General features: G+C 40.9%; 1 pseudogene; it reads right to left on the bottom strand.

The window, feature by feature from the left end:
* Nucleotides 1-14357: 14357 nt before the first annotated feature.
* Nucleotides 14358-14457, bottom strand: LOC111827080 (annotated as a pseudogene).
* Between the last annotated feature and the right edge of the window lie 1105 nt (nt 14458-15562).

Raw genomic sequence — 15562 nt, 5'->3', positions numbered from 1 at the left:
GACTACTTTTCCCATTAGGGCCATAACCAAGCTATGACCACAAAATTTTTGGTAGACAGAGCCTGATTTTTATCAGACATTTGAATACCCCAATAAAATGGCTACATCATTTAGAAAAGATTAAAGGAATTCACATGATTCTCCAGGCCAAGGACTACTGGTGGGATATGAAGTTCAATCAGTAACCACAATAAGTAAATAAAATAGGAATTTGAGATCACAAACCTTAAAGAGATGAATGAGCTAGAGGAGACCTTCATGGGCAGGAAGAAAAACAGAAGCAATAGTGATCTCCATCCATGGTGCTCAGAAAAACAAAGCTGTGTCAGACAAGATTGAACTATCAGAGGATTTGACTGCCTTGTCCAAGGACTGCTTACAAAGGAAGAAAATCATCTGTTTTGTTGAAAAATTGTTTTCTGGGATTTCATCAAAGTGAAAAAGCCCATCACATGCATACCTGAAAAGAAGCTTTAACCAACATTTATTGAAAGGAGGGTCAGGTTTTTGGACTTCAGTGAGGGCTACTGAAACCTTGGCCAAAAGGTGGCACAAAGCTGCTCTGTTTTGGGGGAAAAATGTCTCTGGGTGAGATTCTGACATTAAAGCACAAAAGTACTAATCAATTAAAATAAAGAAAGAAGGGAAACCAGCTGTGTCAAATATTTTTATACCTTATTTAACCTTTTCAATGACATGTGAGGTTACAAAAAAAAAAACAAAAAGGAAACTGAAGCTCAGAGAAGCAAAGTAGTTTTATCAATTTTACCCAGCCAGTAAGTTTCTATCCAGGGTTTAGATCTAGAATGGAGAGTGTCCAGCGTCCCTCCTATTTCCACAACATGCTACCTCCATTTGCGACAATGATCTCTGTGTGGATTAAACAGGGAAAGGGCCAAGATAATGCTTTAAAGAGGTAAGCGTGAGGCCTTTGTCCTATCTGTGGCTCCTTTAAGATGCAAAATGTATATTGCATTAAGTTACCACATGAGTTGCAACGCAAAGTCCTAAGTTTGGCATATAAGGCCCTCCATGATTCTCCCCCACTCATTTTCCCACCACATTGTCCTGTTTATACTTCAACTAACTCTAAAACAGCAGGGAGAGATGATATACACTGGGGTTCGGGATGTAGACAGTGAATAATAGAGTTATATTTTCCCCAAATAAGAAAGCTAGATCGTGCATACATGATATATCAAAGAAGAAACAAAAGATGGCTTGCTATTTGAAAGGAGTCACAATTTGGGGGGAGGAGAATACAGAACTTTAGCAACTCTTTTAATCGCATCTGTTTTTCTGTGTTCCATGTTCCAACTAGTGAAAGAGTAATCAAAGCAAACAGCTTAGGAATGAAAATAACTTTATTGGGAATGTGTGGACTGAATGTAACCTGTGTGAAAGGCATGACTGAGCGAATGCCAGTGGAGGCCTGAAATAAGACTGACGGTTTGATAAAGAATCAATGGAGACTTGGAAAAGATGAAAATGACTAACCCTGAAAGACAAAAACAGCCTACTGCAGAATTGGGGAGAAATTTCTATTAACTGAAAGGTGAGTGAAAGTATACTGAAAAAAACAAAACAAAATGATAGTCTTCCTGTGCTTTTCCTCATGAAACAGAGCAGCCTCAGCAACCTGAGAGAAGGTAGCAATGCACATAGATTTCATTCTCTTGCTCAGAGTCACAGACTGACTCTGTCTAAGCAGAATTTAATATGTGGGTGGCTATCTTTTGAGATGGAGAGAGAACTGTTCCTTATCCCACCCCACCTCCAAGTTTCTAATCTATTTAGAGACTATTAACCTTCCTAAAACAACATGATGATGATGATGATGATGATGATGATGTATGTGTGTGTGTGTGTGTGTGTGTGTATAGTAAATGTATTCTTATGAGGATAGTTCTTCATAAATAGAGTAATGAGTAGAATGATAAAGGTGTGAGTCCAAGGTAAGAATTATGGTCCTTTAAATAATAATAAGAAGAAGAGTAAGGGAGAAAAACATTTTTTACAGCACTTTGTATGCTAGTTATGAATCCAAGTATTCTTTATGCATTAATTAGTGTTTAGAACAACCCTGTATGAATTAGAATAGCAATAGCAAAGATAAAGATAAAATAACTCAACAATTTATATAGTTAACACAGCACAAGTTTATTTCTTGCTCATGCAAAGTTTGATTTAGATAAGCAGAGACTCTCCTTCATCTAGTAACTCAGGGATTCAGGCTCCCTCCATCTTTTTTAAAAAAATATATTTTATTGATTTTTTTAGAGAGGAAGGGAGAGGAATAGAGAGTCAGAAACATCGATGAGAGAGAAACATCTATCAGCTGCCTCCTGCACACTCCCCACTGGGGACATGCCCGCAACCAAGGTACATGCCCTTGACTGGAATCGAACCTGGGACCCTTCAGTCCGCAGGCCGATGCTCTATCCACTGAGCCAAACCAGTTAGGCGGCTCCCTCCATCTTATGATACCACCCTAAGGCACTGTGGTAGAGGACAGGGATGCAGAAGGCAAACCAGCTACTAACTGCATTAGCCTTCCACTCCCAGTCATCTGGTCACATGGCCCCAGTTACAGCAAGGAAGGCTGGGAAATGTTGAGGAGCTCATAGGTATCCCAGTGAACACTGTCTCTTTCAGTGCTCATGAGGAAGGCCATAGCATAATCTCTGTGATTTTTACAGATGATAAAAAACTGGCATAAAGCAAAAATAACTTACCCAAATTCACACTGTTAGTAAGTTGCATATCTGCTATTTTAACCAGATGAAATTATACTATTTTATCTTTCCAAAGTAATAGAAATACCAATGATTTTATGAATGATTTCTACCAGAGAAACAAACTGTGGGTGGAGATAGCAGATCTCTCATGGGATCCCAGAGCCAGGTTACATGAGTACCAGCTGGACACTGGAAAGTAGGCAGTAAAATGTGCAATCACATTTCTGTAGACCTGAGAAGGGACTCAACCAGCAGGCCAGTGCTCAACAAAAACAGTTGAGGGAAATTCCCACATCCTGCAAACGTAGCATCTAGATATACCTCTCTTACTGAGGATAAGTAGCATAAAAAAATCAACTCGAGACATATGTGGAAAGTATTGAAAATCCAAGGTAAAGGGAATGGGATATTCACAAAACAGGAGTCTATGCTCAAGAGCAGGGGTGGGCAAACTTTGTTGTCTGGTCCAGATGGTAAATACTGAAGACTTTGCAGGCTATACTGCTTCTGTTGCAACTACCCAGTTCTGCAGAGAGGCACCAAAGCAGCCACAGACAAGACATAGATGACAGGGAGTGGCTGTGTCCCAATAAAATTCTATTTACAAAGACAGACTGTGGTCCAGACTTGACCCATGGGCTGCAGTTTGCCAACTCCTGCTTTAAAGAGTAGAAAATTAGGAAATATAAATGATTAATAAACATTTGTTGAAGAATATTCAATTTGGTAGGAATCCAAGAATTATAAATCTAAACAGTGAAGTGATTATTTATCAACAAACTGACAAATATTTTTAAAGGATTTATTGTTAGAAGAGTTTCAGTAGGATGATTTTATATTTCTGATAAGAATGTGAATAGCTTGAATATAACTTAGCTTGAAATTAATTTCTTGTAGAAAATTACATATAGAAAACATATATATGCGTATTATGTTAAGTGAAATAAGTCAGACAGAGAAAGACAAATACTGTATGATATCACTTATATGTGGAATTTAAAAAGCCAAACTCACAGAAACAGCGAGTAGAATGGTGGTTACCCAGTGCTAGGGTTGGGAAGGGGGGATGGGGGATCTGTTGGTCAAAGAATATAAATTTCCAGTTATAAGATAAGTAAGTTCTGGAGATTGGATGTGCATCATAGAGACTATAGCTAACAGTGCTATATTACATACTTGAAAGTTGCTAAGAGAGTAGGACTTAAATATTTTCACCCCAAGAAAAGGTAATTATGTGAGGTGATGAAGGTATTAACTAACCTTATCGTGGTAATCGCTTATTTAGCAATATATAGGGCATCAGATAATCATATTATACACCTTAAATTTACACAATGTTATATGACAATTACATCTCAATGAAGCTGGAAAAATATATACATGCATATATGTATGCCAATTTTATGAATATATTTAAAACTGCATAAACTCTCATAATTAGGAAAAAATTACAAAATACAAAAGGAGACTCATGGGCTTTGAATCAGACCTGATTTGAATTCTTTGCTATACACTCGCTGGTGACCTTGGTCAAATTACTTCATACATCTGATCCTCAATTTCCTTATTTAAAAAAATAACAGATATAATCATATCTACTTCACATGATTTTTAGAGGATTAAATGAGTTCATGTATACATAAAGCATCTATTTCTAGTGTATATTAGGTTCTCAATAAGTATTGGTTACACTTTGAAAAAGGGATACAAACTTGAGATTTCACAGAAAAGGCAGAGAGTCTGAAAAACTGGGAAACGATCATTATAAAAGCTTTGAAAGTTGAAGAGAGGGACAACAGATTTTTTTTTTTTGCATGTGGTGGTGGAGATGCTGGTTAGGGAGAAGAGGTGAGTGGGAGAAGAGAGAGAAGAGACAGAGTGAGAGAGGAGTGGGTGGAGAGACAAAGAAAGAAGAAGGGAGATTGACTCTTGTTTTAGATATTTTGGTGACTGGTGGATTGTGGAAGTTTTTTTTTAGTCAGGATTCAGGTGGCTGCAAAACAGGTGGTCTAGGGTTGAAAGAACTGGGATGGAGGAAGAAAGTACTATGGCTCCTTTTCTGAACACAGGGACTGAAAACAAAACTTTCTCTTAGAGGGAAACCAGCAAAGAGGCCCTCAGGGACTAGGGTCCAGGGCCAAATGAGGGCTTAACAACATGAAGCTCAGCCAGCAAGTGCTTGTGCCTGATGAACAGGTGGACCTTACGAGGAAGGTCATGGATCACAACCCAGACCCTACCCTTGTGAGTTTGTTCCCTGAGTCTCACACTGCAGCAAAACTCCTTGACAAAGCACAGGGGATGCAGAGAAACATTGAGGGAGGTGATGGAGGAGAAAGGGAGATCAGATTAAAGGATTTGGCTCTCACAGTGGGGTCTTCAGGGCAGAATTATCTGCATCCCAGTGCCGGTCACCAAGCAGTCTTCCTTAGATGACAAAGCCCCTTACAAGACACCAAAGAGGCACCAATAGCAGTTGGACAACAGTTCCTCAAATATCTCTCATTCTCACCTCCAAGAACCGCATGAAGACTGCTTTGCAAAATTTCCCTTCTCTTGTTTCTTCCTCGCACTTCCACCACCACCCTACATCCCATGTGTCTGCTCTTTTGGCTGACTCCTTATGTACATCTTTATTTCTCAGCATTGGTGCCCCTTTCTCTGACCTCCCAGGAGGATCAGCTATGGCTTCTAGAATCTTACACTGAGATCTAAGTGACACTCACTGCTCTGCAATGGCATTGTCTGTGTGCCTGTCTGTCTCACCCACTATATTGTGGTGAGCAATTTGAGAACAGAGACGCTATCTCATGGCCATCATTGTCTAGCTCCTAGAACAGTATCCAGCACACTAATGTAGCTGGGCTCTTCTTTTGGTCACTTTTCAGCATGTCTCCTTCACTACCACACTCAACACAGTTCCCTTGGTGCTTTAGGGCCCAACTTCTGACACACAGGACAGAGTGATCTCATGAATCATGGCGTGGAAAGCAAAGAGGAGCTGCAAGAAGCGAAGACATGGTACACAGTGGGGACTGATGGACTCAGCTGTGGCCACAGAGACGACCATGACTGCGAAACAATTGCATGCTTTCCACCTGCTCATCTGCAAGTGCCCCTTCGGTTTCACATTCCTGACAATATTGTAAATGTTTGGCCAACTACTGGGCAAATCTGAGTGTAGGAAATCAGTCTATTAACCTCCAACTTGACTTGTTCTCCCTACAATTTTGAACCTAATTCTGTAGTCTGTACTTGGCAATCCGTCAGCAAATCATTCGGTAGAACTGAGGCCGTGATACCTTTGTCAGTAAGGCTATCGGAACTGCAACCGCTGTTTATTGAGCATGAACTCTAAGCCTTGTCCCAGGTGAAGTGCTTTACATGCATTATTTCACTTAGTCCTCACAATAAACCTCTGAGATGAACATTGTTGGAAACATTATTGCCCCAACTTTAAAAACGAAGAAACTAATGGAGTTTGAGTAACTTGCCCAAAGTCACACATTTAAAAAGTGTTATAAAAAGGATTTGAAACAAGTCTTTCTGCCCTGTCCAAACTGTACTGCCAAGAATCGTGGATATAAGAGACTCACTAGAAATCACTCAACAGAAGTTTAGTTTGGCAAGACCCCAATCTCAAACTATATATTCCATTATGATGGAAAGTGACTTATCTGAGAGACCAGGGATTGGGTTGGACTACTGATGATTATGCTGCCTTTAAGAGACTTAGGTTGTAGTGGTAGCAATCACAGACCTCAAAAGCATGTTGGAAGTTGACCCCAATTAACACCACTGAGCATACTCAGTTTAGCTCTAATATCATGTAACTGCTACAACATCCTTAAAGCTCCGGGCTCTGTTTTCCAGGGTCATTGATGACAGCTTTGTTTTCAGAACAAACAACTAGAGTGGGATAAGGATTCCCAGGGGATATTTAGTCTCAGTGTCTATGACCCACACTGTAATCCCTAGAAATAAACACAGTCCACTTGCCAAAAGGTCTGCCCATCATGTTGGTTCAGACAAAGGTACAACGAACAAAGGGAAGAAGGTTACTGAGTAGAGGAAAATCTCACACCACTAACAAGGCAGCAAGACAGACCTACTTTTCTAAGGGTTTAAGAGGGCCTGAGGTAACTGGATTAGCTCTGACATAGATTCAAACCTTTGGTAGAAGAAAAGCTTATAGCTTAATTTTGCAAGACCCAGCATAGAAACTGGTTGGGCCGTAGAGAGATGGGGTCTGAGAAAATTGGATTAGAACTCTTGATATAAGGACTTGAGCAATCCGGGAGGAAAATGCAATGATAAGTAACTGTAGCAGTCGAGTCCCTCCCCTGTGCAGTGTTTCCATTCCAGAGATCAGGAGCTGGAAAAGCAAACCATCACTGATCTGTTCCCTCCAGTAAGTGAGCTGACCCTGCACTGCAACAGCTTTGGCTTCTGGAAACTGGAAATAATAAATCCTCTTTATAGACAGTAGTTTTGAGCTGCTACTTTCTTCTTTTTAGAATAATAATAATAAAAAAAGGAATGATTGGCTCCTGAAAGGTAAGCTTCAGGAAGAAAGACTGCTCCATCTTCTCTTGTTATTGGTAATTCTACGTTTATCTCACCATCCATTTTGGTCAGTAGCCACCTTCCCTTTTTTGACCCCAAAGCTATACATGAGCTTGTTTCAATGAGCTCTTCCCAAATATTCTCATTACCCCTATCATTGAACTTACTCTACTAGATTATAATTGTTTATGTGTCTTCACATATGAGAATTCAAGCTTTTGGTCTTATTCATTTTTTTATGTCAGTGTTTAGCATAGTGTCTTACACATGGCAAGTTTTAAGAAAGGTATCTTGAATGAATTCACAAATGGATGAATGGATGGATGAGTAGCCACAGGTCCTCTGAAGATGCTCTGGAAGATACTAGTACATCTGGATTATCTCTCAGAACATTCCAGCTCCTTCTGTGTTCTTCAGATGAATCACTTAACATCATTAGGTTCACTTTTCTTATTTATAAAATGAAAGCAATGCTGCCCATTTCATTAGGTTGTTGTGAAGCTCAAAATAAGTACTTCATGCTGGGTGCCTATCCATGAACCAGACACTGTTCCTTTTTCACTCTCTCTACATTCAGTCTGTCTTTTACTAGAAGACGTTGGCCAGGATTGCACTGGGGCAGCAGCTATGCTGTTTGTAATGTGGTAAAATGATAACTTGCTCCCAATAGCTCACTTGTTTGAGTCTGATGTGTTCAAAAGGTTTTCCCTCGAGATCGGGGAGGAGGAAGGACTATATCAGTTCCTCAATTCAGTTTACCTTACAATATAAATTTTGTATATTAGAATATTTAAGAATAGGACCAAAACTTCCACTTCCCACAATATTGAAGAAAAAGTACTACAAGAACCTCCCTAGCTCACAAAACCTAAAAATTCTTAATAAAAGGTGTTACAATGCTTATCTGAGTTGTCAGGAAAATAAAGGAAATCATAAGAGGTTAAAAAAAGTACAATAAAGCACAAGTTTTCAGAAGTAACCTTTCTGAAGTAATGGGTCCCATTAATTATCCCTAGTGGTGTAGAGTCATCATTTTAATGGGCATCAAGCAGGGGTCAGCATACAACACCTAGGACCTGAACAAGGTGAGGACAGAAAAAGATCCCTAAATAGGCCAGGACCTAGGAGTTGACATCTTTAATGCAAGAGTAAACCAAAAGAAGAAAATGTATCCCACAAAGGAAAATAGTAAAAAAAAATCTTTCTTATCTCAACCTTGGCTCTAGGTAGAGTCTACCCTGAAAATTCCTATCCATAAGAGGTCCTCATGAGCATTTAGAGCCAAAATCTAGAATTTACACTACCTATGTGGTCCCAAAATATCTACCTTTAGAATTTAATTTAAAGTGACTCATTATTATCAATGCCTTCCTAGATAAATATAAATTAAACCAAGGTCTCAAATAGTTTCCTTGGGTATTTATAAACTCACTAAAATATAAAAATATATAACAGAAGAGGAAACAAGTCATTTGATGGAGAATAAGTAGAAATAACAAACAAAATATTATAGCTACAAAAATGGTTGATATTGGAATTAGTAATTATAGAATACTAGAGGCACAGTGCATAAAATTCATGCACAGGAGATGGGGGGGTCCCTCAGCTCAGCCTGCACCCTCTCACAATTCGGGACCACTGGCTCCTAACCACTCACCTCCCTGCCTGCCTGATTGCCCCTAGCTTCTCTCCCCTGCTGGCCTGATTGCCTGCCCCCTAACTGCTCTCCCCTGCCAGCCTGATAGCCCCTAACTGCCTCTGCCTCAGCCCCTGACACCATGGCTTTGTTCAGAAGGATGTCCGGAAGACATCTAGTCTAATTAGCATATTACCCTTTTATTAGTATAGATAAAATAAGTAGGTTTGATATACTTAATAAAAAATAGAATATCTGGCTGAAACCGGTTTGGCTCAGTGGATAGAGCGTCGGCCTGCGGACTGAAAGGTCCCAGGTTCGATTCCGGTCAAGGGCATGTACCTGGGTTGCGGGCACATCCCCAGTAGGAGATGTGCAGGAGGCAGCTGATCGATGTTTCTAACTCTCTATCCCTCTCCCTTCCTCTCTGTAAAAAATCAATAAAATATATTTTAAAAAAATAGAATATCTGAAGTATAATAAGGTACCAGAAACTATGAAATACGATCAGGTGAGATCAATCAAAGGACTTGTATGCATGCATATAAGCATAACAAATAGATGCAAGACACTGGGAGTGGGGTGAGGGCATGTGCTGGGGGTAGGGGAGGCTGGGGGCATGAAAAAAAGGAGACATATATACTACTATTTGTAATACTTTAAACAATAAAAAAATATGATCAGGTGGATTTGAAGAAAAAAATTCCAAGTAAAAAACACGTAACAAATGAGACTAACGACCCAGAGAATTGATATGGCATTAGATACAATGGAAGAGAGAATTAGTGAACTGGAAGAAAAAAGTTGAGATTTTTGGTCTTTGTTCACTTAAAAAAACACCCAAATTAAAAGTAATTTATTATGTAATATTCTGTGCCTATAATGGAATATATGAATTATATATTATCCACTGACCAACTGAAGAATCCAATATTAAGAATGTAACTGAAACTAGCTGGATCCTCCCTAATCCCATTCTACTTTCCTTTCAAACATAACCACTTTCCTGAATTTTTTGTTTATCATATTCTTGCTTTCGAAAAATAGTTAACTACAATGTAGGTATAACCAAATAATATTTGTTCAGCTTTGCTTGTGTTTGTGCTAATATTTATAGTGCTTTTATTAACTGTCTTATACATTTCACCTAATGCACATGTGCAAGAATTTATCTAGAGTACACACACCTAGGAGTGGAACTGTTGGGCCATAGAAATGTAATCTTTACCTGTGCTAAGCATGGCCAAGTTGTTTTCCAAAGAAAGTGTACTATTTTCCAGTCCTAACAGTAATGTATGAAATTGTTTTCTACATTCTCAACATCTGTCATTGTCAAACTTCATAATTTTTTTGTCCAGTTAGTGCAGGGGTGGGGAACCTTTTATCTGCCAATGGCCTTTTAGATATTTATCACGTCATTCTCAGCCCATACAAAATTATCAACTTAAAAATTAGCCTGCTATGTTTGGTCAAACATCTAATTAACTCACCCCTAATGCCTTGGCAGCACCAGACCAAATGATTTCGAGGGCCTTATACAGCCTTTGGGCTGGACAGTCCCCACCCCTGCTTTAGTGTCTGTAAAATGTTCTCATTATGATTTTCATTTGCATTTTCCTGATTACTAACAAAGTTGAGAATCTTTTCATATCGTGTATAGTCATCCACATTTCTTTTTGTGAATTACCTTATCATGTCTTTTGTATATTTTTAAACAGGTTGTATGCATTCTTTATATATTCTGGGTCCTGGTCCTTTGACTTATGTGGTGTCAAGATTTTCTCCCAGTTTGTGGCTGATATTTTACTCTCTTTATGATATTTTCAGTAAGCATAAGTTATTAATTTTAATGAAGTAAATTTATTTCCTTTTTTATTTATTTGTGTGTGTGTGTATCTTTCAGTCTCAGAGAAAGAGTCATTCATTGTAAAAGGAAAATCTTTAAAGTTTTAGAAGAAAATACAGAATATCTTTATGATTTTTAGGTAAGGAAGGATTTCTTAAACAAGACCCAAAAAGGGTTAATCACAAAACGTTGCTATGTTCACGAACTTGTTAAAAGAATTTTAAGATAAGTTCAGCAGCATAAGCTGAGCCATTGTTTTCATTATTTTTTCCTGGAGAAATACACTGCTCTGTGCTGCTGAAGCTGTGGTACCAGAACAAAGGGCTGCCCGCACAGCCTCACAACTGCCTGTGTCCTAATTCTCATCCTTCTCACCCCCAAGGCCACCACCTTCCCAGAAGGGAGGCCCAGGCACCCACAGCAATTTCTTCACCTTTAGTTGTTCTTTGTTATTAGCACTGATGGGGGTCTGTTTCCGCTAATCTTAACTGTAGCAAAATGCTCCAGGATGTCTATTCTTCTGGTTACATATGGAATTTCCTGGACTTCAGTTGATTGCTTGGGATGGGGGCTGATTAGATGCAGCTATTTCTAGGCATCCTTGCCTTTTCTTTCCTGAAAAACCATTGTGTTAGCAACATATTTTTAGGTGGGGCTGCAATATTCACATACATTTTCTTCTCCTTTTCACCATACAATTTCAGATCCTGTTTTCTTCCAGAAAACAAAACAAAACAAAACAAACATTAGCATCGAATGCTACTTTCCACAGTCCTATTCTTTGTAATACAATTTATGTAGTCCTATAACTATACTGCTATCACTTTTTAGCATTTTGAGGCCATTTTCCCCCTGTGTGATTTCAGGAGACTTCCCTCACACTCCCCCTCACCCTCCCCTTTCCCATATATCTATTTGTGGATCATTATTCCCTTCTCCATCAACATCTTCTCAGCATAGCTGAATGCTCCAGGGAGATGGGGCTGGTTGGAGGCTCTGCCATGATAAATGGGTCTCTTTTCACTCCCAGTAATGGGCTGGCTTCCCCTCAGAGGAGCTAATTTCTTTGTAGCTACTTGGATAACCTAAGTAGATTAGGTTACCAGTATTGCTGCTTATCTCATTCTAGAATCAATGATCCGATTCACATGATTACTACCTATAAATCTGGGGAAACGATTATACGGAAGCCCTACTAATTGATTAGTGGGTATTTCCTGAAATGAGTCATTTACAAAACTCTGCCTTAGTTCCTAGCAATTATAAGCTAGTGAGTTGCTCATTTGCTGACTGTTTGATGGTAGCAGTTTATTCCTGGTGTAATGTCTGAATCACACCCCAGTTTCTCAGGGCTCTGGCCACTGGTTCTTTCTCATTTCTTTGTCCCGTGCTTCTTTCTGAAGACCTCTGAGGTAGATGCCCAATTTGTGACACAGCAGGTCCTGAGTTTCCAGCTGTCTGTTGATTTTGATGGCACTGAAGTGTCATGGTCTTTTTTATCCTGGAAGGAAATTGTAAACAGAATCTGCTTCCTTCTGCCTTGTCTTCCCATGTCCAACTGACCATGTCAGAGGAAAAGGCCAAAAGAGATGTGTAGGTAGGGGATATACAGAGTGCCCTGCCTCTCCTCCCAAGACCCGTATGCTAATGGGACGCGCCAAAAGATAGTGGCCGCTCTCCAGCTGAGTGTCTCCTGGAGGCTGGAATCCCTATTTTTCCAATCAGATAAGAATGAGGTATTTATAATTTTGTATGTGCCAGGCACTAAATTACAAAATGTTCCTTAAAATCTGAATGGGACAGGAAGTCAGATAATAACTGCTGTCATACACTTGCGCACTTTCTATGAACAAGGTGATTTGTGCTAAGATTTTTGCCTACAGCATCTTATTTAATCTTATAACCATCATGTGTCCTGGGTGTTATCACTTACATGAGAAAACCACAGCTGAGAGAGGTCGGATACATTTCCTAGGTCATTTAACTAATAAGTGAAGAAATTAAATTCAAACATAGATTTAGCTAACTTAATAGGGTGCTTTTAACCATACACCGTTCTGCCTCCCTCATCTATCCTATCTAATAATAGACAAACATGGTAATTAACCATAACTTCGCTACCCTTCCCATTGGCTAATCAGCGAGATATGCAAATTAGCTGCCAACCAAGATGGCGGCCGGCAGCCAGGCAGCTGAAGCGAACAGGAGGCTTGCTCCAGTGATGGAGGAAGCCAAGGTTCCTGCCTGCCACTGCCGGCCTCTGAGCTGCACTCTAAGAAATAATGTTGCAAATATAGAAGCTAAACAAACCCCAGAAACCTGCTTTCAGCCAGCCAGGCCTCAGAGCTGGAGTTGCAACAGTGTTTCAATTATAGAAGCTAAACAAAGCCCAGATACCTGCTTTCAGCAGCCGAGGTCTCAGAGCTGGAGCCGAGCCTCAGAGCTAAAGCTGGCTCTCAGTTCCAGTGACAGCCATAGAAAGTAAATAAATCCCAGAATTAAAAAAAAAGAAAAGAAAAAAAGGAGAGGTTGGGAACTTCAGTCAACTGCCAGCCTGAAAACGGCCCTCAGCCCCTCACCCAGACTGGCCAGGCGCCCCAGTGGGGACCCCCACCCTGAAGGGGGTTTGACCAGCTGCAAACAGCCATCATCCCCTCATCCAGGCTGGCCAGGCACCCAAGTGGGACTCCCACCCTGATCCAGGACACCCTTCAGGGCAAACCAGAGGGCCTCCACCTGTGCACCAGGCCTCTATCCTATATAGTAAAAGGGTAATATGCAAACTGACCCTAACAGCAGAAGGACTGGGAATGACAGGTCACTATGACACACACTGACCACCAGGGGGCAGACGCTCAATGCAGGAGCTGCTCCCTGGTGGTCAGGGAGCTCTCACATGGGAGGAGCTCTGCTCAGCCAGAAGCCAGGCTAATGGCTGCCAGTACAGCGGTGGTGGTGGGAGCCTCTCCTGCCTCCTCAGCAGCGCTAAGGATGTCCGATTGCAGTTTAGGCCTGCTCCCCACTGGCAAGTGGACATCCCTCGAGGGCTGCTGGGTTCCAGAGGGATGTCTGATTGCCATCTTAGGCCCAATCCCCTGGGGAGCGGGCCTAAGCCAGCAGGTGGTCATCCCCTGAGGGGTCCCAGACTGCCTGAGAGGGCACAGGCTGGGCTGAGAGACCCCCCCCCCCCCAGTGCACAAATTTTTGTGCACCGGGCCTCTAGTATAGATATAAAAGGCTAATATGCAAAGTGTCTGCACTGACCACCAGGTGGCATGGAATGAAGGAAGACCCTGGCCAGCAGCTAGCAGCTGGAAGGCCCCTGATCACCGGCCAGGCCTAGGGATTCTACCCATGCACAAATTTTGTGCACCGGGCCTCTAGTTAAAAAATAAATGATAGGGCAGAATTACATGGTACTAACTAAAAGGAGGTCAGAAAGAGGAGAGTTCATGATGGCCTGGAGTAGTCATGGGCTACAGAGTAGAAGGAGGGGATCCATGGAGAGCACCTAACCCCATGTTCCTCAAACTTTTTAAAAAATTTGTGGTTAAAAACACATGATAATTTTTAAAATATGGAATGCTTCATGAGTTTGTTATCTTGCACAGAGGCCATGCTAATCTTCTCTGAATCATTCCAATTTTAGTATATGTACTGCACAAGAGGTCACTCTCAAACTTTTTAACTTACATGAAGTGAATTTTACATCATGAGCAAGTACTAGTAAACACACACATATATAACAAACAAATTTTTACTTTGTAATACTTGCCCTATTCCATGCAGAGCTCTCCATTTTTCTACTATGCTTTATGTCTGTTTTTAAAATAATTCTAGTCATAGTTTATTAAATAGACTTTCTGACCTACAATACTGATAGAAACCTCGACAGATGGGGAAATCAAGGCCCGGAGATGAGTTGAGTCCCTAGCCCAGTGTCTTGAAAATAGTCATCCTAAGTGTCTTTGCTTTATCTCCTATGTGGCCCAGCACACCCATATGGCACCTCAGTGCGGAGCTGGGATAGAATCCAGATTTCCTGACTCCCAGTCCAGGCTTTTTCAGTCAAGGGAAGTTTGTCAAAGAGGAGGGACTCTCCCACAGCAGTTTCTTCAATGGTGTGGGTAGAAGTGGGAGGAAACAGTGAAGCTGTGGGAGACTCACACCACACCCAGTGGGCCTTGTTCAAGGTCACAAGGTCACAAAGCTGTCTCATTCCAAAGCCACCCTCTTTCTCTGGTTGTCTAGCCTGGTTGCTCAGTCAAATCACCTGAGAGCGCTCCAACAATACTAATGCCCAGCTGCACTCAGATTGATTTAATCCAATTATTTAAGGATGGGGTGTTTTCTAAAAGCTGCCCAGTTGGTTTTAGTATGGAGCTATCACCTCAATGCAGTGCAGAAGATGTCCTTTAACACTACTCCTGCTTACCCTTCCAGCCCCAGAAAAAATGCCCCCTTCCCAATCTCATGGAGCCTTGACTCAAATCACAGCCAAAAGGAACTGCCTTTCCATTATTGGATTCATCCAGCACTCAGATCCTTTCACCCTGCGTTTGACTTCCTGCTCCATGCCTTACTCATCTTTGTACCCAAGCATGCAATAAAATTTACAGAATACCCTCTGCTCAGATGGCTCTTCTTCCCCATACCACCCAGACCTCTGAAATCCACTGTGATTCACCTACAACTCCTAATGAGGGTGATGAAAATTCTCCCCAGGGTCAATGTTACTATCGGACAAGAGGGACACTCTCTCTAGGGGCTGCAGAA

Source organism: Myotis lucifugus, unplaced genomic scaffold, assembly GCF_000147115.1.
Source record: "Myotis lucifugus unplaced genomic scaffold, Myoluc2.0 scaffold_127, whole genome shotgun sequence".
In the NCBI taxonomy this organism is placed as follows: domain Eukaryota; kingdom Metazoa; phylum Chordata; class Mammalia; order Chiroptera; family Vespertilionidae; genus Myotis; species Myotis lucifugus.
Note: the sequence above shows the minus strand (reverse complement) of the source record. Positions and strands in the feature narration are given on the sequence as shown.